At 35.3% G+C, this 24,943-nt stretch overlaps 1 long non-coding RNA gene across 1 annotated transcript in view; it reads left to right on the top strand.

The window, feature by feature from the left end:
• Positions 1 to 24,943, top strand: part of LOC139801884 (uncharacterized) — a 421,250-nt gene that overhangs the window by 273,675 nt on the left and 122,632 nt on the right. The window contains exon 4 of the long non-coding RNA XR_011728379.1: positions 12,376 to 12,423. This is a non-coding gene — a long non-coding RNA (uncharacterized lncRNA). The remainder of the gene's footprint in view (positions 1 to 12,375; positions 12,424 to 24,943) is intronic.

Raw genomic sequence — 24,943 nt, 5'->3', positions numbered from 1 at the left:
ACTACTAAAGATGTTTTTGAAAATTACATTGTTATTAGATACCCCAGTAATAGACAATTTACTCCTGGTGCTTCTCTCACAGGCCATGTGCATGTTGTAGATAACTCTATGTCAAAACTTGATCTGTTTACACAACCTCAACAGCTTTCAGGCAGCTTTCTGTCTTTAGAAGAATATTGACAGGAATGGTGTAAACTAACTTTGTGTGACTCATTGAGTGTGTACAGGCATTTACTTCCTGAATACAACTTGATGAGGACTGAACTTTCATTATGGAAAGAATTGTAAATGGAATTATTTGTAGTTCTTACTGGTTAGTTCTAGCAGAAAGTTGTGCTTAGGTGCCTAGGTGCCTAGCTATGTGGACTATGTCATTGAATTAAGAATTAGAAGAGAAGTGAGAGGCTGATGCAGCCCATACTTGTTGTGGGCTCTGGCTGGAAGATGTGACCTCAGTGAATGGGTGGCACTGGTAGTTGCCCATGATGGGTCAGGCAAGGGTGAACTGTGTTATGCAAAGAGCTGCAGCCAGCTTTACTCTCCAAAACTGACTCCAAAGTAGAAATGCAAGACGAATTAAGTGTCAGTTGTGTCTTGAGACAAAATGTCCTCCACGCTAAGCCAGCATGATGGGCATGAAGATCTGGTTTCTTGGAAGTTTCAGTATTTATAGTTCCTACTGCATTTAGTTGAAGCTGAGGATATTGGTGGCTGAGAGCTCTAAAAGTCTCAATATAAAGGCAGAATGATTCTTTAATTTGGAGAAAGATAGCTGCTTCTTCCCTACCTTGCTCCTTCGTTAACGTAGCCTCTAGTTAACTCTGTCTTACTAAATCTCACAAGATTTGTGTATATATAAAATATTTGGGAAGGTTTGTAGTACTTAGTATGCCTCTTCTAGTATTCCTGTAGTTCCTCAAGAGAGTCAGCCCTCTCTAGAAGAAAAAATTATTTGGTTCCTTTAGAAATGTGCTTTTTTAAAAATAACCACAACTTGCTGAGCTTTTTGTATTCCATATTTGGCATGTGGTTTGTTTTTTTCATTTTTTTTCCCTGTGAGCTTAGCACAAAAAGCTCTGAAGAACAGCTGTTCTTGTGGCTTTCACAAGAAATACAGGTGGGAAAATTAGTTGTCTGTTGTGGGTGAAAAGGGCTACAGGTAGCAACCTGGTAAAGAGGACATTTCACATGAAGCACAGCAAAACCAGCTGAAATGATGGACACCTAGAGGTATCTAAGGATTTCTTTGTGGATGTGTTTCTTCAACTTGAATGCCAACAAGTGTGGATTTTCTAAATCGAGATGATGTCTAAGTTCATGATTTCCCAGAGTTGTCTGGGTATTGTGCTTTGGGAGGATAAAGGCTTTATGCTTAAGATACTAAAAATTCTGACATCACAATCCATTTCCCTGAAGCAGTCACTCTGACGTGTTAGAACTCTATTTATGATTGCAGAGCAAGTTCTTCAGATTCACCACTCCTTGCTGGAATTAATCACATGTACACGCCAATTTACTTTCTGGATTTGGAATTAAGATGGATCTGTGTGAAACATGACGATTTTGTTTGTGAATATTTTTTTGTAAACGTTTCCATCAGTGAGGCAGTGAGATGCCACATGGGAGGTCTGCCAGATTTCATGGAGACCATATGAAATGTATTTGGCAGAGCTGTTGTGTATTACTGCTGGGTTGCTGTACATCTAACTGCACTATCATGAAGTGCTTCACTTCTTGTCAGCCAGTGGAAGCTGCTGCTGCTGCACTTAGTGTCTCATTGAGCTTGTGGAGAAAGCAGTAGCCAGAATTTTTAGGAGGAAGCAAGGACTGCACATGAATCAAAGAGACCCAAAGATTTGGAGCTAGATTTTTAGTGTTGGGGAGGTGTTAGGAGGTACAATGGTGTATTATATTAGCCTATATTTTTGTTTGCTTGTGAGTTTTAAACATCATTTTAAATAATAGTGTCTTCTACTGTTTACTTTTGAGAAAATGCAATGTAACTCGCCAGAGCTATTGATATTAAATCAACACTGTATTTGCATGGAGTTTCAAGTAGAAAGGAACAGTGTTATGACTGTTTTCATTTTATAGTTGTAGGCAAAAATTTTAAACACTTGGAATACTTAATATAGTTTAGATATAGTTTGTATGATATTGTTAAGTCAGTATATTCATGTAAGTCCTGTTTGTGGTTAAGATTTAACGTGACAAACTATCTTACTTAAACTATTTTGTGGGTTTTCAATACCTTGTTTTGACAATGGGTTTACCTTGATACTGTTAAGTAATTCCTAATTTGGTCATGTCCAGTAAATCACTTAATGTTATTTTGTATGTTTTTCAAAATTCCTTTGATTTTTAGTGATATGAGGATTATGGAATTTTTTTTTTTTTAAATAGTCAAAGAGAAGTTCTCTTTACAAATGTTACATGTTTTGGTTGTAGGTGTAGTGAGAGAGAATATCAGATTAGCAGTTTTGTTTATCATATTATCCAACTAAGGCTCTATAGCCTGGAAATTTTATTTTTAGTACTAATACCATGTCTCTAAGAAGAAGCTATGTAAAAAAACCAAAACACACCACCCCCCAAAAAACAAAACCAACACAACAAAGAACCCCATACCAAACCCCAGTTTTCTCTTTTGCTTTATTATGAGCTTTATGCTGCTAAAGCAGAGTTAAGATTGCTTAGGAGCTGGTCACAAAGACTGTTTCTGTTTAATGAGGTATGTGAGTGATGGAAGAATTGTGAAACATTAGACTACAGTTTCCATAGATGTTAATTTGACATTTTTACAGAATTATTATCTTCACTTGTTTATATCAAACAGGGATGTAACTTAGTAATTATTTTGGTTTAGAATTTAATTTGCTTCAGTACATTCTTCTTTTCATATAGTCTCTTGATGCTCTCCATGTCAAGTTCACTGCATTCAGTTAGTTTGAGCATCATTGTTTTACCAGTTCTACTGGTTTCTTCATAAATTTTACCACTGAGGGTTTCCCCCCTTGTATTAACTCCTGGAAACCTAAGATGGTGAAAGCTGAGTTTGTTACAATGAGAGGGCAAAATGGTATTTCCTCCTAAGGTTACGAAACTTGGTCAGGTGAGATATAATTAACATTCTCCTGATGGGCTCAGACTTCCAGTTCTTCCAGCTTTCTAAATTGCATGATCTTGAATAGTGCAATGGTTGGTGAGTGGATCAATAGGGGAACAGTTTTTTCTATGGAAGTTAATGTAGTCACGAGGGTTATATACACAGCCTTAAGAAGTCTGCACCAATGAAATGCACGTGTGAAATGCATGCAGCAGGGAGGATGAAGGGGCAGTGGAAGACAATCACCATTTTCAAGGGGAGGATGGCTTTTATTCAGTGAATTTTGGTGCCTGGAGGTGTAGCCTGCTTTCTTTCTAAAATAAATATCAAGAGGTGACTTTTTCAGAATACAGAACCCTGAAGTTTGTGTGGAGGTTATGATGGGATTTGATGCTGCTTCCTGACAACTGCCTCTACAAGATATGAGAAGTCTTGGTTCTTAAGTTTTCACTGAATTCAGCCCAATGAATTTGCATTATTGATTTATCACTTTAAATTTTGTGGCAAAATTGTTTTGGTAATTACTGTTAGCCTTTTATTATTTATTTTTAAGACATATTCTGCTCCTTAGTATATCTTGCTGGCAATTTGGGATGTAACTGAAGCTGCAGATCCACTTCAGTGGAAGCAATCCTTTTGCCTTTTAATAATCACATTTTTTGTTGCTGCTGTCGAATTCAGGCAGCCTTTTTTGCCTAAATCACCCTCCACACTGCAATATTCCTCAGTATGCTGTTAGATCTAGGTAGTTTCTTTAAATATGGGGATGCAAACAGCCAGAAAGGATGCAATGCTTCCGTTTGTTTATCTTCCTATTTTTTTCTTGAACCATTGCTATTTGAAAGGAAGTCTGGGAAATACTGTTCAAAATGTTCAAAGTTCTGTAACTGGCCACCCATTTAATAATCCGAGTGTGAAGGATTTTTCAAGGGGTGAGAGGGGGTCAGAGGAAACAGTTTTATTTAGAAACTCACTAGAAATTATTCTTTGCAAGGAAAGAACATAGGAGTAATGGTTGATAATGTGTCTAAGGTGTTTCTTGGATTTCTTTTGCTTTTTTTAAGAGGGATATGAAGTTTTACTGTGACATTAAAAATAGGTTCTGTTGAAAAAAAAAAGCAGTATAATAATCTAATGTTATGGATTTATTACTTGGACAATATTTCTTTAACCTTTTGTAGGAAACTGGTTTAGTTATCTTTTTCTTGTTATGCTCTGAAGAGGAAGTGTTTGGTGTTTACAGGTTTCTTTTTCCTTTGACTTGAAAAGAATTACATCAGTGATTTTACTGTCTCTAAAAGTTAATCTTCTAAGGCAAAGAAGGAACAGTTAAAAAAAAAAAAAAGAATTGTACTTTTTCTGTGTTTCTTATTTCTGTTCCTTAATGGTGAGAGTTGTTTTCTGACTTCTATGAAATAAATGTAGAAATTCCCTGCCTTAGTGAAAGTCATGAATCTTTGTTATGTCTTAGTTTCATAATTCTTGATCATGTTGGGGAAAGAGCTTCTGGTTAGAGAACTAAAAAAAAAAAAAAAAAGTCAGAATAGAAGCATCTTGTAACAGTTTTTTGAAACAGTTTCTTTGTAACAGTTGCAGCTCCATCCTTGTAGTCAATGTTCATGACCTTCTGAAATTGCTGAAAAATAAGGAGGTTATCATGTTTACAAGTACAGTTTTTAATTGTTTGAGTAAATTTTGAAAACCTGCTTCACTCTTTAAAATTTAATTACTTGCTCTTTGGATCCTTGATAAAAGAAGGGGCAGCTGAAGATGGTAAAATACATTTGACCCAAGGGTTAGCTGCTTGGCAAAGCTTTGACTTTAATGAGGATCTTTCATAACTTCCTCTATGAATGGATTGCCTGCAAATATTTGTATAGTTATATGCAAAAAGAAATAAGCAGTAAGGGAATTGTTTTAGGTCTCCCCCTCACCCCTGCTTCATAATTGATACTTAGTATGACTTCAAATTTTTTCTCTTGTATTATGCATTCGACGAAGGGGCCTGATATTTTTCTTACTGAAAACATTAACATAGAAGTGTGCTTCTGTTTATTCAGATATCAAAAGTGCACAATTTGTTCTGTGTAGGACTGTATTTGCAGCTGTTTAGCAAACAGATGAAGCAAGTTCGCAGCCTGAGTAACAAACTGTACAGACGTAGCCCTCCATTAAAAGTTGCTTGTGTAAGCATATCACATTTCCTGGAATGTACACCACATTAAAAAATATATCTTATGTGCTGTAAATCTCATTAAAGCACTGAAATTAACTCAGGTATTTTTTTATATATATTTGTTTCTACTTACTGGTGGTTGTAGCAGCACTTTCAAATGTATAGCTGCTTTCCATGTGTTTCTGCATGGTAATGAGCAAACATGAATACTTGTTATTGTCCTTTTTTTGTTCTTTTTTTCATGAAATAATGTGCCATTCACACTAGTTCTCCTGATTATGAAGATGCAAAATTTAATTTTAGGGGACCTTATTAAATTCAAAGCACAACACAAAAATTATATGTTTTCAAGAAAGTGAAAAATCCTACAAGGTGTTCCAGTTCTGCTAAATCCCTGCTGCTCTGAAACCAAGAAAATGAATATTCAATATTTTCCCATTTGAGTCCCTTGACATGCTATTGATTCACTTTATTTTCCCAACAATTTCTGACAGATTTCCCAATGTGGATTACTTATGTGCTTTGATATTCATTTTGTGACTGCCTTTGAAAAGCACATAAAAATTAGAGCTGCAGCAGACTGTTCACTGGAGCTGCAAAGCAGTGAACAGGACCCTTGGAACTGGAATGTTCACTCCTGCTGCCATGTGCAATGTACTATTTCCAGCATCCAAAGTACTGGATAGTTACTGGAGGTGGAAAAGTGTGGAGAGGGAGGACTCTTTCATTGGCTCATGGCAACATTGTTGAAACAAGTGCAACATCCTGAAATTGCTTCCTTGTCTTCATGGTATGTTTCAGGTGTAGTCAGCACACTTTATGTAAATATTTTTAGTGCACACAAGGTAGATGAGAGAAGCAGTAGACTTGTGAGTAATAAGAGTGTAATTGGACATGAATGCAACTGGGGGGAAAAAAAGCATAAATCTGAAAGCCAAGACCTAATCTGAATCATAGAAAATGAGGGGTTGGAAGGAACCTTGAAAGATCAAGTCCAACCCCCCCCTGCCAAAGCAGGGTCACCTACAGGAGGTGACACAGGGACACATCCAGGTGGGCTTTGAATGTCTCCAGGGAAGGAGACTCCACAACCTCCCAGGGGATCCTGTGGCAGAATGAGTTTCTTGTAGAATTTCTGCATTTAGAAGGTGACTTTCTCAAGTGCTTTTTTTATTCTCAGTAACTGGTGTGAACAACTTAGTGAAGTGACAGTCATTGAGGGGGACATGGTGCCTTTTTGTTTCACTGGATGAATACACATGTGTTCTAGAAACCCAGACAAATGAACCCCCCAATGTCCCCAGATACCTGTGGAGATTAGAAATATAACCTTCCCCAGCCATCTAGACAAAATTTGAAGGTCGCTGCTTCCTAGACCTCTCACAAAGCCTAAAATCTGCTATGGGTTAGCTCTTGACCATAGCTTGAGGTTACCATTTTGCTAAAGGTTCCTTTCCATGTGGCAGCAGGTCTTTTGCCAGCTCACTTGGTTTGACATTGAAAGATGCAGCAGCATGGATTATAAGAATTCTTGAAGCTGGGCTGCTCTTGTCTTGCTATCAACAAATGCCTACAGGGGAAGAGAAGGATGTGATTTCAAATTATGGTACCCTGAGAAATGTCTGCCTTGGATTTACTGCTGGTGGAGATTTTTAGGTTTCATATTGAAAAGGCCTGGAGTAGCTCTGTAGGGTTTTCTGCTCTGTATTTAGATAAAATTGCTTTTCACCTAGAGAGTTCTGGCTTCTGTCTCCTACGCCCAATCCTGTTCCTACCCAGGATCTCTGGAAACAAAAGATTCAGTCAGTCACCATGAACAGTCAAATTTTTCACCACTTGGTGGGGCCCAGTCAAATCCCAGAACTTGACAACAGTAATTTTCTCCTACCTTTAGCAATTTTCTTAATCTGAGATTATCCTGGTATGATGCACAAAATTTTGCTTGATTGGATTAATGTGTTACAGCATTTAAAAATGAGATTTGAGAACTGAGTTAATTTCTAAATAGGTACATTTTGAGTTATTTTTCAAAATATTTGTTTTACAGATCTGGGAGCATGTTTGAAAACACTGGAAAGGAAAGATGCTGTGAAGGTGAAGACTTCTTAAGCTAGCAAAGCAGTAAGTCATGTATTTAATTTGTAGTGTGCTAATAGCCACACCAAATTGGTTATGCCTAAAGTAACACCTAATGACCCAGCTCCACAGTTCTGGTTATACACATTAAAGGAATGCCAGTTTACTACTAAGATTTTTATTTCAATACAAATAAAGAACCTGCACCAACATATTAACTAAAAAGCAAAGAAACAACAACAAAAAAAAACCCCTCAAAATACAGAAAAAAAATAAGCACTATGTGTGAAGACAGTTTTTCTGTGAATATCAGACCAGAATAATATTAAACAGTTCATTTTGATTCTGATTTTCAAGGTTTTTTTGAGCTTTACCCTTATTGGGTTTGTGAGCTTAGATGTTTAAACATCTTTTTTTAGATATTTCCTTCAATTTTGAAACCAAATTCAGTGAAGCAAATTGGGCCTTTTCTTGCTAATTCTTTTTAAGCTGCTTTGTGAAGGAAGTTCCAAGATGGAATAATTCAAATTATTACCTTGTCAGTATCTAAGCACCTAATGCTAGTGTAGTTATTGAGTTTTCCCTTGAAGATACCCTGTATCAAGGTTATGCTTCAGTAAAGTTCAGCTCCCAAGATACCATGTTTATCATCTTGCTGCATTATCTGTACAGTATTCATGATGTTTTCTGAATTAAAGGAATAGTTTAGCAACAGACACTTGGCTTTTAATCTATAAAATACACTTATTAAATTGAGAAAAGGAGAAGGCCTGTAGGAATTCAAGGAGGGGAAGCAAATCAATTAGGATTGATATTTAATTTTAAAATTGAAATACCATTTTCTGAAAGAATGTATTGAATAATTCCATTTGTACAGTTTCTGGAATCGATTATTACATTATGGGAGTGTTTTCTTGAAGTTTCTTGAAATGTTCACCTAACAGTTTCATAGGAACACACTCACTGTTCTATTATGATAGGGTTCTTTTTCTGATTCATTACAAGAATTTTCTGGCAAGCCATCCTTTGCAGTCATTTTAGTTTTCTAGACCTCTGGATCAACTGATACCTACCAATTAGAGTTACTGCTCTGAACTGGAAATTACTGAAAATGCATACAGAACTTCCAAGTTAAATGGCTTGCATATGTTTTTTAGGTTGCTGAAAAAGAGATGACTTTTTTGGGGCATTCATGTTGACATTTGTGAGGAAGGTGTCAATGCATCTGCTCCTGAAAGCTCTTTGAATTTGGTCACTCTGTAGTGTGATGGAGAGCTAGAAGTCTTAAAGGTATTTCAGTTCTGTAAGTCCTAGGAATATAAACAAGGGTGAGAAGAAAAAGTTCATGTTCCACTGAGAGGAAAGGGTATAATGTAATCTCAATCTTAGAAATTATTTTTAAAATATTAGCAATCAGGGAAGCCACATGAGCTGTTAACCTTGAGGAAAAACTTGGCAGAAAAGGAGAGTTTATTAGTTTTGCTCTTCTGGAAACTCGTTGGCTTGGTTTGGAGTCTTGTTTACCTAAACCAAAAAATTCTGTTACTGAGGGGAAGGCCCACACATAAGCAGCAGCTAAGTTTAGAAAACTTAGCTGTAAATAATGCTGTCAAATGTGCAAGCTGTTTTTGAAAAAGGACTAAATTATTATATCCACTCTCTTAAAATTATATTTTCCCACTCTCTCTCACCTGTATGTTTCCTACTGGTTATTCACCAACAATCTACAGTTTTGGAGAGTAAATTTCTCATTGATGTCAGAAACTAGTTCACTGTTATGAATTCTGTGCTAGAGCTCTTATGCTACATCTGAGAAAGTTTATCTAGTCCAACCTTCTACTTGGACCAGGAGTGACTTCCCAGATAGATGAAGTTGCTCAGGGCTTATTCCAGTTTGATTCAGTAAATCTCAAAGGCTGGAGAATAAGTCTCTTTGGGCTTCTGTTCCAATGACTGGAAACTTACTTGTTCTAAGGCCTGTAAAACCTTTTCCTGCAGAGCCTCTACCTGGTCCTTTGCCTGGACTCCTGTCTGAAGCTACTGTATTCCAAAGAAGGTCCTTTTCTCTCTGAGGGTGCTTTTGTCTCATTTTTCTGGCTTGGCAAGATCCCTTTGAATGTAGGATACTCTCACCCACAAGGAACTTGGGATCATCTACAAACTTGCTGAAGGTACCTTACACCATGTGGGTCATAGTTTTTGTATGACTTCACATTCCTCAACAGTTTCAACCCTGGTCAGGCTTGTTGCAGGCTTGATCATGTTCTACTTCACTTGTTAAAGCTAGGGAAAAGAATTGGTTTTAAGCAGGCCAGGCCAGAGTCAGGAGCTGGAAAGTATAACATAGCTTCTCTGTAGTCAGAAGAGCCAATATATGTTAAGCTCAGAGATGAAAGGAATAAATCATCTTTCTGCAGACTCTCATGTACTGCTTTGGTATTGTGACTTTTAAGTCTGTTCAGAAAAATGTCACAGCACGTTACATCAGAAAACCATTTTTCATTGTCCTTTCCCCTTACTATTTTTTTTAACTAGCAAATCTAAGAGAATTTAAGGAGTGAATTTAGCCATCACTCAAAACTTGTTTTCCTATTTTTCACTTCTTTGTGTTTTTGTTTTTAATGTTCTAAATTTTCTTGTAATATGTAGTATTTGGTGCATATATTTCTGTGTTTGCAGTTCTCCTTTCTTACTCTCTTCCTTCAGGTCAGATTAAAATAGCCAGTCATTAATTTAGTACAAGACAGGTTGTTCTTTGAGTTAACTCCTCCTTATGTTAAAGCACACATATGCCTTCTTAGGCAGCTATACTCAGTATTTATTTGAGAAGTATTAATACCAAAATTATTCTTTCTGGATTTATGCCAAAGCATTTTCCTGCATTTCCAATAGTCAATATCTAGCAGTTTTCTGATCTACCAAGCTTATTCCTTTATGATATAAGGAAGAAACTGAGAAAGAATTTGTGCTCCGTGTTGGTAAATTAAAGATGCAGATGCAGAATTCAGGTCTAGGCTGTGCCAAGTTGGTAATATAGTTGAGGTGGAGATACTACTTTGGATCACTTTCTCCTTCTTTTTTGGAGGGTTTGTGCTTGGATTTCTTTTGTTATTTAACAACTACTGTGGTCTTAACACTGATTTAAGAACTTTCATGTGATGTTCCAGCAAGGAGATTGCATGTCACCACAGCAACAAAAATCATTATGTTTAGTACTTACCACTACTGAGTCACTGAAGTTTAGTGGCAGTTTTCTGTTATAATTTGAAATAATAATTTTCTGTATATAATTTGAAATAGAAGCATATTGCAGGATGAACTATACTAAATAAAACTCTTAAAAAATACGTATAGGGTAAAGAGAAGTATAAACTAAAGGACTTCTCTCTTTCTGAGGTTTGTCTGTTCTGACACATGGTACTGCTGCCAGAGGAATCTGATAAGCCTGCTCAAAAGTTTTCTTACCTATTACTTGATCACTTTCATCTTTTCCTATTTCTACCACTGCTAGCCAGGATTATTGGATGTCTCTATCTTCAGTCCTGTGGTACAGACAAGCATTGATGTCCCTCGGATTTGCAGATCCTGGTAGATTTTTCCGGTCCCTGCAGGAGAAAGCAGTCACGCTGGTTTGATTCATAGTTTGCTGGATGGAAAAATAGACTACTCTGACTTTTTTTAAATCTCAACTGTTACAGTGGCTTAAACATGACGTACTGAATCTACTAATTGAAGTTACTGGCAGATCTAACGACAGCATTTGTCTGTGAATTGTTGGGGGAGGGATTCTTCTGACTTAATTTTTGCCCTGGAGCCGTGAGCTCACTCTTGCTGAAACTGGTCAGAGTGTACTTATTTTACCAGGGACTGACCTGAGTTTTAAGCACACTCTTAGCTTGTAGAGCTCAGCAGGAGGGTTTTTTAAAGTAACCTGTCCTAATATTCTGAAGGATGAATTCTCCTAACATTGCTTACCTGTTTCTTGCTCCTGTTGCCCAGTGTGCTCTGCATGTTCCAGAAGCAGGCCAGCTGTTCATCATCAAGCTGTCACAGAGCACACTGTGGCCAGGACCCCACAGTGGGTACTTAACATGCCATGGTTTTGGTCTGTGCATGTACCAGTTAAGGCCTCTAGGCACCTCATGAAACAGGCATCAAGTAAACAAATTAATTTACAGGGAGCAGGCAGAGGTGTAAGCAGAATCTGGGTTTCCCATCTGTACAATTCTGCTACCATGGCTTGAATGGTGTCGTTGAGAAAGGGCTGTCAGGTTTGGTCCTGTCATTTGTACTCCTACAGTTTTATGGTGGTGCTTATACAAGTGGCTTTGCTAATGTTACAGAATTTGTCTTTATTTTTTGCATCAGGTCTATAGCTATCACTCAAATGTAAACTGCATAGAAAAACTTAATTCAGAGGTCTGGTTGGCCCCATTCTGGTGGGGGAAAGATGGTTAATTTTTGTGTTGATGTGGCAAACAATTCCACTTTAAGTGAGGCTGGCTGTATTTTGCTCTCATAAAGCAATAAAAGATTAAAAATGTAAATGTAAACAGCTTCCCAACTTGCTTGCTAGTAATTTCTCAGAAGAAATTCCTAAAACTGTTTTAGGTGTCAATCTCACAATGGTATCACTTAGTTTTAATTTGCTTGCATACATGAAGGCAGGACAAAAGCAGTTAGCTATCTAAAATTTCTTAATATTTTTATTCTTTGTAATCCAAAATAAAATTAACTCTTTTGAAATTCAGCACTTACTGAAGTGGTGTGATGTTGCCTGAAAGAAGTACTCTTTCAATATCCAGCAACCTCCTAAATTTATTTCAAATAGGTATTTAGATTGAAGAAAAGAAAATAATGTCTATGAAACAGTTTAAAATGAGTGCTTCCCTGGACTGGGACAACGGAAATTCAGTTTTCTTTTTTCCTTCAAATAAAGCCCTTGTGCTCAGATTTCATCTCTGTATGATTTTCAGATGTTCTTACGCATACATCTGTGTCTCTCATTCTTTTTCAGTTTCTACAGTGAAAATATGCAGAGTTCTACAAATCCTGTGGAACTAAGGTGAGTGGAATGTCTCTTTTTTAGGGTTTTTTGGGGGGTTTTTTTTAGATTTCAGATAACATGAAGAATAATTGGACATGTTGTCTACAAAGCCCATTGTTCAATCCAGCAGATGGTGCTATGCAGCATCTTATGACTCTGAATATCAACTAGAGTAATTTTTGAACAAGAAAGCTAAAAGTTTCTAGTGCAATTCCTGAGCTGAAACAAATGTTTGTGGAATTAAGTAGTGATTTCCTTTAAGTCTGGGGAACTCTTTTACTGGGTATGTTTTCAGTTATTAGATGTTAACATATGCCATATAGTGTTTTGGGTTTTTTTCTGATGGAATCAGGGGTACACAACCACACTTACACCAACTGTAACTGTTCATGTCACTTAGTAAAGGTTTGAATTTTCTGACAGAATAAGTAATAAAACTTTCATATTAAGAGCTAAAATAGTTTAGAAGAGAGAAATTCTGGGATCTGTAAGTAAAAACAGCAGCTAAGCCTTTTACTTATGGAATACAGATGAGGGAGATTTCAGTTTTTTTTTTCTTTCAACCCTAGCTGTGTGAACTGGACAAAACAGTTGAAATATTTGACTATATACTGCATACTACCTGAAGGCCTAAAAAGTATACAGTGAGGTAGTATACTCTGGATGTATCTAGCACATGAAAGTACCTTGCATTTAGTTTTAAATTGCAGTGTAGCTGTAGAGTGCTCAGATTCAGTTACTTAACAAAAGGGTTAAGTGAAAATTCTCATGCAAGAATCAAACATGGAGCACTTGAATTGTAAATAAGAATGTTCCAAGGTTTCAATTCATTGTATTAGTCAGTGACAAGTACAACATTTTTAATGCATGCCTATAAGATGAGTCTACCCAAAGTAAACAAGCAGTAGTCTGTGTGCTTCTCCAGCAATTGGTTAGGGTTATATGTATGCAGCTTTGTTTCTGATAATGGATTCAAGTTCAACATAAATAAAAACAGTGTACATTAAGGAGGATAAAAATCTAATTTCCATAATCTGCATCTAGAATTGAATGGATGTAAATGTACTAACCGTAGAAAACAATTCCTCAGAACAGAAAGTGGCTAGTTGGATGATTTTTAGTCAAGTATCTGTATTTCTTTTGTCAATTAAGCCTTTTTGGAAACTAGAATTTTTAGGACATTTTTCTTTTTAAGTCATAATAATGTTTCAGATTTATAACACGAGATGGAATTGTATTATATGGGTTTATATACATTCAGTTGCACTGTGGCAAAGTAAATCTTTTGTAGATTGTGAGATCATTAGAGGCCAGACCTACACTGTTAAATTTTGATGCAATTTAAAATAGTTTTCATGTGCAGAATTGTATTGCTTTTTATTGTAACACTTCAAAGAATGAAATGTCTTTACATCAATATGCATGAATAAGGTACAAATAGCATTTTTTTTGTTGTTGTTGTTACAAGTGATGCCTAAAAGTTTACTGTTCTTGCTTAGCTTGAAAAAGAGTACAGAGTATTTGCTTTTAAAGTGCATTATATAGGCCCAGGCAAAATTATGTTTCTGCAGAGCATCCTCATTTTTTTTTAAACTGATATATAGTAGAATTCAAAACCTAGTAGGGCAGGATGTTTGTAGGTGAGTATATTGGTTTAGAAAACTATTAGGAAATTGTGACTTTGATTTTAAAATCATGGGTTGTTTTCCCAAGAAGCAGGTTTTTACATAACTATATAATACATTTAAGTAGCTGCACTCACCTATTTACTTATTTTTGTTAAATAAAGACTGACAGGAATTTTCACTTAAAAAATATTAGTTTATACTGAAACATACTTGGCATTCAGTAAGTATGCTGAAATACAGTTCTACATTCTAAAATGTTTACATTAGAACATGTAAGAATTTGAAACTAAAAGTCTTGTGTATTGAAAAGAATAAATGTAATGAAGTGATGTATTTTGGATAAGTTACCACAGACAGGTGTGGATCTGAAAAAACAAGCACAGTGAACATTTTCAGATTTAGTATATTAATGTCAGTGCTTTAATTTTCTCTTATCAAGCTAATAATTTTTGAAAGAAAATTTATCATTTAAACAGACATTTCAGTATTTGAAGCTCTTCTCAAAATTTTAACAAATTCTAACAGTTTAAAAACTTCGGAAAGAAAATTCTAACAACTATTCATGGTTAAATTACTTTTGTCAGCTGAATTATGTTTCTGTATAGTTAAGCACTATTAAAAACTTAACAGTAGGTTTGCAGTACTAGTGCTGTGAGATTAATGGAAAATAAAATTAAGAAACAAAATAAAACTGTAGTTAGGAGCTAAGAATAAGTATTTAATTTTCAACATTGTAGTACTGCAGATGAGAATGTATTTCCAATAGGCTGTTGTAGGCCTCCAAGCACTAGACTGGAAAAATATACTTGGTGTCCACACAAAATTAAAATTGACTACTGGGAGAGTTAAATCTTTTAAAGATTTCATTGTATTTATAATTAAGACATATTTCTAATGTTTTGGGTTTGAGTTTTTGGGGGTTTTTTTGTAGAGGAAAGTAAGGCAAGCTTGTGTACGGCAAACTTTTTAGTGTCATTTTTAAAATAATGTCTCAGGGACACTTCTTATTAACTTGTAAATATTTTTGTTGTTGTTGTAAACTGTGATCTAATATCTTTATGGATTTCTGATTTGAGGTCTTGAAAATAAGTATTTAAATGACTGACTTGCTTGTCCTTGAACTCATTGCATTAGTACACTTCATCTCACTTCATCATTTAATTTGTATGGTTTCCAAATCGTAGTGATTATCATCTATTAGTACCCCTGGTGACAGAGGGCAGGACACTGTTGTATCAGAGTTAATAAAGCAGAAACACAAGCCTAATTACTATGGGATGTAAGCCATGCTGGCAAGATTTACCTTTCACATAAGGTCTATATGTAGTTAATGCTTACAAATAAAGATGGATAGATAGGCATCTATGCTTGTTGCTTTCTCAGGTTGAAATAATTAATTTTTGTATTACAAATTTTGGTATATTACCTGTTTTTGAATGCTTCTGTGCATATATTACTGTAATACTTTTTGTATGCTTTATGTTCAGTTTTGAAAACTTAGCTATACATGGAAGCTTTCATCTGAGTTAAATGAATATGCAAATATAGTGCAGATGCTCTCAGACATTACTTCTACCTCTTCTAATTTATATTAAAAAGTATGCAGACCATATATATTTAAGATTTCCTCAAAACGGGTCTGTGCATAACACTTGTCATGACAGTATCAAATATAATATGTACAGAATATTAATCATTATGTGTGGAATTTTGATGAAGGGGTCTGTATGTGTATACATTTATATACAAGCATGTGTGTGCCCATGTGTGTAGGGAAATCAGCATTGCAAATACTTCTTACTTTGCTGCCACTGCCTATTAGTCATTACTCAGATATACAGTGTTGGCCCACAGTTCTTATAAATCACAGTGATTTTAAAGATGAAATGGTTTAAAAGGATACTTCAGATCTCTCCAGCTGATACACGTGTTTTTAGAGAGAGAAATCTCACGTCTGCAACTTTAGGTACATTTAATTTGCAGGGTATTATGTGAGTCTGGAAATTTTTAAGTCTTTGTCTGAGTGGCATCTGTGATTATTTGTTCTGAAGTGATACAGTTTTTATTCTATGAAAAGAAATCCACAAGTTTTTATGCTAAGAGATGTAAAAAATGTTATGATAGTTTATAAGAGACTTTATATAAAAATGTTTTATTGATTGCCTGTACGTCAATTTTAATTTAAGCTTTATGATTCAATCTGTGTCTATTTTTAATTTAAGTGGATTACATTCCGTAAAGATCCTTTTACTGTATTGACTTGGATGTACCATATTATTAGGTACTATGAGTTCAGCTTCTGCAAATCTGTTAATACATAAAACCATAAGAAGCCTCTTATGTTCAAACCAGGTTAGAGTGAAGACATCAGATTAATATTTGATCATGTAGAAGTGCCCTTAATCAGATTTACTTATTTCTCAGAGTGTTTCTGCAATTATCATAATTGTTGTGCTAAATATGTTTGCCTTTATATCTGGCTTTGGGCATAATCTTCTCTCTTGAAACCCTCTCATTGTGGGACTGGGATTCCTGCACAAAACCCAATTAATATTAAGATGACAGTCCCTGATGAGTTCCCAAGCAGCCAGCAGCTGAGCAGACTCTGTAACGTTCTTAAGTACAGACTACTTGAATGATCAAGAGCATCTGAGGGAGACATACAATTCAATAATCCCTTTCTCAGGAAAGTCAAGAGTCCTGTGAGATAAGAGTGAAATCAAAGGAACACATCAGAAAGAAAATGACTGGTATAGTCTTGTAGTGTCTCTATTAAAATGCAAAAGTTATGGATTTTTTTAGGGGTGATGGGAACCTTTTCTGTTTTATTGATTTCTTTTTATAGTTTGATGATTTCTCTAAGATTATCTTAAAAGCTTAAAGAAAAAAGAGACTTCATCAAAAGGTATTTTGTGTGACAGGAACATACATACTTTTTACTTCCATTATATTATCTAATACAGCACATTTCAGTGGTTGTTATTCTTGAGATAGAAATTGATGCATTTATGTATAGGATCTATTTGTTGTAGTTTTTATTCTGATGGCAACCCCCACGTGAGAAGGAGGCCATACATTACTTGTTAGAATTGTTCCTTGGAAATACAGAGTTACAGAACAGCAGTGCTGTTTACTGGGGTTTGTATGCATCAAAATGGCAACACCTGGGCTTTCCTGATACTGTTTTCTATGGTCTAATATCAACAGCAAGATTTACCATCTGATGGTAGCATGATAACCTATTGATTTGTAATCAGAAATTGGTTTCCTGTCACTTTAAAAAAGAAGCACTAAGGGGCAGTAAAAACAAGCCTGTCTGTTCTAGATGGGGCTCTGGTTCAGGCTCCATGCTGTAGATTTTCTTTTAAAGAGTTCACATTTTTTTTTTTTAAAAAGAAGATTCTACAGTGAGACTGAAAAAGGCCTATTACTTTTTATTTTATTACACTGTGCGGGGTTTGCATGCTTAAATAGCTTTTCAAGTCCTTCTTAACAAATCCATAATTGAGGTTTTTATATATTTTTTTAATGATTATATGGCTGAAGCTGATTTTTCTAGAGGTAAAAACAAAACTAAAAACATCTCAATGCTGGTAAGTGTTATTTCACTATAGATTTACATCATTAACAAAGTTTCATTGTATGAAACTTGTGATAGTAAATGCTAAGTGATCAAAAATGCTCTTCTTTATCTTTGTTAGTGTTCCTGCATTGTCCCTTAGGTTTAAGTGTTTTGTATTTCACTGAATAGATTTATTCAAATAGTTACATAAAGATTTGTTTCAAAACTGGTAAGACTGTAATGGAATGCAGCACTGGCACTTTCTAAATGCAGATTTTTGTCTTACTCATCCTCTGGTTTTAACTTGTTTTATATTATGGTAAATTTTGCAGCTGAGGACATTATCCTAAGAAACTCTAGTATTGCATTAGAAATATGACCTGACAATGTAAGCATTTTTTGTTCATTTTCCCTTGCCAAACTAGACTAAATTATGAAGGACGTGGAATAAAATATGCCTTCTAGTTTTCTGCTTCCTAATTAATATTCAAACGACTCAAAGAGGAAAAAATGAATACCTAAATCATGCATATGTATACGCCTTTTGAGCTTTATAATAAAGGCAAAATAACCCCTTACTTGGTTAAAATCCAACTTAAGAGTCAACATACAAAGGTGACTGCTGTACAATATGAGACATATCTGTATTATGTGGCCACATTACTGTTCCACCAGAAGCTCGCAATAGTAATTATTATGCCAAGCACCCTGTTGGCACAATTACACTAAAGCTCTAATTAGTAGCAGTAAGATTAGAATCCCTACATGTTAAATCTGTAGAAGCAAAGCTGAGTGAAGGATTTAAAACAGTTTCAAAACATTGTATTGTCTTTATTACAGTCTTTGTATTTCAGTAAAGGAAGGTTTTCTATAAAATGCACTATAATAATGTGGTTCTGTCACTAAAAATAGGAAAGATAAGGTAATTGCAGTCAAACCTCAGTGCTGTGCTTCTATCTAGGTGCTTTATATCTGAAGTGACAAATCCACTGAACTCTGGTGGAAGTTTTGTACTTCGAAGCTTTTCTTTTGAGCTGATGTTTTTTGGATGGATAAAACTATCTGGTGCCTTCAGTTACTTCTTGGTGACCATTGATTGCTCCGTGCATTTGCTTTCTGCCATGTGGCAAATTTCACATTTATGTTATAGGAAGCTAAACATGATCCTTGTTAATTCATGCCTTTCCCAATTTTGTTCTTCTCTGTTCTTTCTGTGAAGTAATGAAAAGACAAAATTTGCTGTCTAGCCTCAGCTTTACAGACAGTACACAAACACAAGGCAACGCCAGCCTGAAAGTGTTCATGTAGCAGGGAAGAAACAGAAGCCAGAAAAAACAATATGAAAAGATTGATTTCATTATTTTAAAAGCTGGGGTCTTACCTGTTCAATAGAAAGGAGAATTTAGTAGTCTGAAATGACTGCATCTTCATATGGATTTGATACCTACTAAAACAAAGCTTAAAATATCTGCTTCTGCATAACACTTTCTATATACAATAAGGTCTTTTTTTTCCTCTGTGTTGGATCTTAGATACAGTATATTCAAGGAATGCATCAACTGTTTACTTTTAGAATAATAAGATTTGCATGCCTGAGGTTTTTTCTTCTGCTTCTGGTTCTTAGTCTACTTTGTGTTTGAGGGAATGAAGGTGGTATTTTCTGGATTCCCTCTTTTTGGGAGAACTTTTTGTAGCTGTACTGAATTGCAAGAATGATTCCTCTTCTCAATATGACAATTCTTCCTTATAGCTTATGTCAATTTATAAGAAAAGGATTGATTTCTTTATCTTTGTTGATTGTACAGTACCTTTATCATTAATGAAGAATGCTGGATTAAAGCTAACTGGACCTGGTAAGTCTGTTCCCACTCTTTCCAGTAAGATTTGAATTAGGTGTAGAGTGGAAACAGACTTAATGGAACTTTCCTCAGGTTTCCCCCAATGGGAGGAGGACACCTTTTGTAGTTCTCACCTAGGTTAATTTAGAGGCAGAGTTATAAGCAAAACAGGAAGCTGGGGATCCAGGAATTAATATTGAGAGGTTTTGCACTTCAGCCCTTCATGGTTTAGTATATTCTTTATTAATTACTATTGCACATCTCACTAACTTGGTCAGGCAAAAAAAAAAAAAAAACAATCCAACCATCCAAACAACAAAAAAAGCCCAGTATAAAGACAGACCTGGGATGGAAGGTATTGCCTACATTTAAAGGTTTTTTCCAGCTGTGTTTTCCACAGTAGAAGAGGGACTCTTGCATGACAGTACTATTGTGTTTTGTCAGCTCAGGATGAGACATGAGGGTATTATTCAGTTCAGCTTCAGGCTGGTTTGGTGACACTGCCTCTCTCTGCAACAGCACAAGTCTCCATTACGTCTACTAACTCTCCTCAGACTCATATAATCAATCTAGTTAAATACCTTTCTTTGTAAATGCCTAGATGTTGAGGGCACAGGTGAAAATCATCAGTGTTCCTAAGGTATTGGGTTTTTATATGCATTATTCAGACTTAATTTATATACAGTCATTGCTAGCTATAATATGTGGCAGACTCAAGAGCCTGCTGTTTTAGTTTCAATATTTACCTTTTTTCTTTTTTTTGTTTTTAGTGTCAAGTTCAGGAAATAAAGCTTATAACTAAAGATGAAAGTTATTTATGAATAATAAAATAGCTGTCATGAAATAGCAAGTTTTATGATTTTAAAGAATTTTTAAAATTGTAGGCGTTCATGTTTCTCTCATTGTTAGTACTATTAAATGCATATTAGCATGGTCATTTTTGTTTAATGGAAACAAATAACAGTTAATCTTATTGGGAGGTTAAGTGGGTTTACTCTTTAAAGGGCAAATCCCAGATGAATGTTTTCTTTTTTAAAGAATAGCTTTAGTCACTGACAGATGGTCTCTGTCTGAGTCTCCCTGTAGACAGATACAGTTTCTTTTTACGCGTTTATGAAAGTTGTAGATACAGATATTCAGTTATACACTGTTGTGTAGTACAAAGAGCAAGCCTGGTGGATTGATAGGATTAGGTTTCTGAACAGTGACATATGGCTGGTTTACCAAAGTGGACAAAATTTGAAAGGAAAAGAAAAAAATAAATCTACAGTTACAGCCCTTCATCTAATGGAAGAATTTATATTTGGCCAATTATGTTTTACAAAAGACAATATGGTAGCTCTTGTTTAACTCTGCTTAGACATGGGTCTGGAGTTATTATGTCCTGATTGTGCATTTCTGATTTTCAGATAACTCTACAGAGAAATTGCCATGTGATCTTGTGTGCAGAAAAACCATAATACCCTGATTTAAAATATTGATAATTTGTTCCCTGACTCTAACCAATCAGATATCAGTACAGCTTGCCATCTGTATTGCAAATTTGTTTTATAAATAAAACTAAACCCCGTAATCCTGCACAATAAGCCTGCTTTTTGCTTACTCTGTGCTCTACGTGTAAAGTTACAACATCATTATAACCTTAGTCAGATAACTCTACAACATATTTAGTGGTAATTTGTCACACTAAAATTATTCATAGTTGTCTTGAGTAAGTCCAGTTATATTTATGTGTTATGCCATACCATGTTTTTTGGCAATGGACTTTGCTATATTTCATAGATTTACTGTGTCTGCTTTTTTATGACTGACATAGCAATAACCAGATTGCAAGGATATTTATGTTGTTTGTGGCTTAGCAAGATAATTAAAGGATATAAATTAATCAAGTGCAATTAATTAGAAACTTTATGTTCACAGCAGTCCTTCTTTGCATGTATAATTTATATGTATTGATTTCCTGGCTTTCATTAGCCTATGAGATAACAGCAAAAATGCATTAGAGAAGAAAATGTACAATTAGCGTGAGAGTGAACCCTGGCATAATTGATAGATCAGCACATGTTTGGGGCAAATATAAAGCTTTGTTAACTGTCATAAGCAGTTAGAATTGATAAGTGGTATTTCACTACATATCTCTCAGCTGATTAATGGTGTTTTTAAAGAGTCCTCTTAATGGGAAGCTGATAGGTTGGTTGAATTTACATTTTAATCGGAGTATTTATGATGGAGGAAGCCATAAGAAATTCATTGGCACAGTGGAAGGACCTTTCCCTGAGGGATATGGGGGAAGAGAAAGCATTTTAATATGGCTACTCACCTTCCCCTTCTTTGTGTGACCTGGTCAGTGCATAGGAAGGGCAAGCTTATTTGCTGTCAACCAGTAACTTATTGTCATTAAGGAGAATTTCAGTTTCAAGGTAAGGTGAGAATGACAACTTGTTCAGGAAAGAGTAGCTCTGTGATCACCAGAAACAATCTGTAACTTCTACTTGTGGATCCTTTCTGTGTGAGCTGCTGTGTTTCAGTTATGTTTAAGCAGCACATTTATTTTCTAGCTCTGCGCCCTTCTACTGCAGCAGAACTCTTGATCAAAGCTGAGTGTCTGCCAAATGAGGACTTAGAGTAGGTAGGTGGGTAAGAGTGGCTTCATCTAATTTACAAGTGAGACTTATGGTCCATTGTTCAGGTTGTTAGAACAGCTGTCTGTATCTTGCTTAAAGTGTTACTGTTCTTCTTGATGTGTCTCAGAAGTGACTAGGCTGGCACATCACTTTCTGCCTTGATGAATTCTAGTTGATGTTAGTTTATAACCTTCAGCACAAAATAAGCAATTGCTGGGTTTATTTTGTTGTTCAGGTTCTTCTTTTGTTTTTCTTTAAGACTGCTAAATTAGGGTGATTGATAACCAAATATTTAATATCATATTAATTAGTTTTAAAAAAAAAAGACATCCTACAATGAACAGAGGAAGCACCCTATGCTAAAAATTACAGCTTATTTGTATGTCACATTATACACACTAAATAATAATAGTGCATGTGTAGACATGTTAGGTTTGCACTAGTTTCCTTTTTTTCACAAGTGAAAATAAATGAAAGTTGGATGGGTTTAGCTATTCAGTAGCAGTAGCTCTGCAACATCACCAAAGGACAGTTCACAGGCAGCATGGAAATGGCTTATTCCTTGAGAAAGAAGACAGAGGAATTACTGTATCGCTTTTTAATTTATTGCAGAAATGATCGTTTCCTACATTTGTAATTTAGATGCCACCTCAGTGAGAAGATTTTTTTATATTGTGTTATTACTTCCTCAATTCACATGTTCTCTATTGTTTTACACAGTGTCTTAGATGGGCTTTCTTGGCATTTTAAGGGTGTGAACTTGTGTTTCACCCCTCTGGTGGCCACTAGGCAAGAAGAGTACCAAGCACTGTGTACAAAATAATTCCCTTTATTTCTAGGAACTAGAAATGTAAGGATGGAACAAGAGTATTTTGATATAATTTGGACTTAATAACATTTCTAAATTAAAGTGGTGTGATTGTAATCCTGCAATTTTATTTACAATGAATACATTTGTTATGCAGATCTAAACAGTACTCCTGTCACCTGTGCTTGCTCTCAACCAGAGATTTGTTGTGTTGCAACAACCCTTCTTCCTCTCTCTTCCCCTGACTTCTTTGCCATTTTTTTCTGATACATTCCATGCCCTTGTACCACACTAGTGATGGGCACCAGTCTGAAATGGCAGGTGCTTGGTCAGATTCTTTTATATAAACCCTTTTCTTGCAGTTGTTGAGGGTCTAGGCAGCTCCTCTGCCATCCCTTGGTGGAAGCAAATGTCTGCAGTGGCTGCCTCAGCCCTCTCAAAGTGGCCCCAAGAAAATATTCCTCCTGGAAGACCACATGCTGGAGACTTGGATTTCTTTGCTTTTCTTTCTTCTTAAGAAACATTCTGCATATGAAATTTGTGGACCAGTGTCCATATATGCCTTGCAGTGTATAAGTGCATGCTGCATACTGAGAACTTGCTTCCAGAAGAACCAGGTTTATATATAGAAGTTACCTTCAAGTGTAATTACAGTAAAAATAATTGGGTGTCTACATGTTATTCTAAAATTATAAAAATGAAAAAACCTAATTTAAAAAATGGCATCTTAAGGTGAATATTTAATAAATATGTCCTTGATTCTTAACTTACTTTGGAAGTCATATATTTTGTAAACAACCCTCTTTAATGCTTGGTGAGATTGCTGGCAATGGACTCATTTATTTCTGTATGCTAAACTGTTACTTTAATAACAGCCATCTTCATCACACATGAGAGCAATCAGACAATAGGTTTCAAAATTACAAAATGTAATACAAATTTTTTCTTCAGTTTGGGTGTGAATGAAATGGTTTGCCATCAGAATAGCAAAGTTTTCATGTACATTTAGCTTACATTTGTTGCTTTATGGTTAGTTCCATTCCAAAATGGAAAGGGTGCCTGTGATTTCTTCAGGATGTGACTTACTTGAATGTGTTTTAGGAGGTTATGAAATTTTTTCTTCAGTAAATATTCCAGCATTGGAATTTAAGTGTTGAATGCTTTATTAAAAAAATATTGTTTTAAAGAGAATTGTCAAATTTTGTGCAAGTTAGGACTGTGCATTTTGCCCTTTAATGAGAATAAAATTCAGTTAAGTTTTTCTATGGAATATGATGGATATGACTGCAGGAGAAGAGAATATTGAAGTCTGTGAAAAGGTGGATTATAAACTCAGGTTTTGAAGAAATACTTGCATTATGCTTGGCTATCCTTATCAGATGTTGTAATTGCATTCTTAAATTATTTTTTTTTTCCTGTGGTCTTTCCTCTTTAATAAGGATGGAATTTTTTCTTTTTAGCAACAGCTTTCTCAAGCTTCCTTTATGATGTGTCCATCTATTTTTGTTCTTGTTCCTGAATTGCACCTGCTCAGTAGTTATCTAATCTTTCTTAGAAGTTTACACTCTCAAGTAAAAGCTTTGAAGTTTACACTGATTAGTGTTTTATGGCATAAGAGATATGTATAGATCCTTCTTTTGTGGTGTTAAAGCTATTATGCACCTGGTGAAAAGATAGACATTAAAGTGCAGATGACAAACCTTTAAAATATTTAGTAGATTAAAGAACTGGATTACTCCCTACTCCTGTTCAAGGTCCTTAATATTACAATTTTTGCTAGTTTGGGTTTTGAAGACAAGGGCCTTTCATTTGTAGTTGTTCACGGGCAGACATCAGACATTTTGCAAAAAGATAGCAGGTATAGAAAACCACTTTTCAACTAGAACTAATAAAATATTACTACTGTACTAATGTAATAAAATAATTCTAGTCCTCTACTTATAGTATTGCTTTCTTCCTTTTTTAAAAAACAAATTACATGACCATTATTCAGATACCCAGGGGACTTTTATTGGCAGAAAACACTGTATTTACCCAACATATTTGCAGGGTAGATCTGGTGTCATTTTGAATAAAAA

This window comes from Heliangelus exortis, chromosome 13 (genome assembly GCF_036169615.1).
Source record: "Heliangelus exortis chromosome 13, bHelExo1.hap1, whole genome shotgun sequence".
Taxonomy (NCBI): Eukaryota; Metazoa; Chordata; class Aves; order Apodiformes; family Trochilidae; genus Heliangelus; species Heliangelus exortis.
This window is presented reverse-complemented; position numbering and strand designations above follow the sequence as displayed.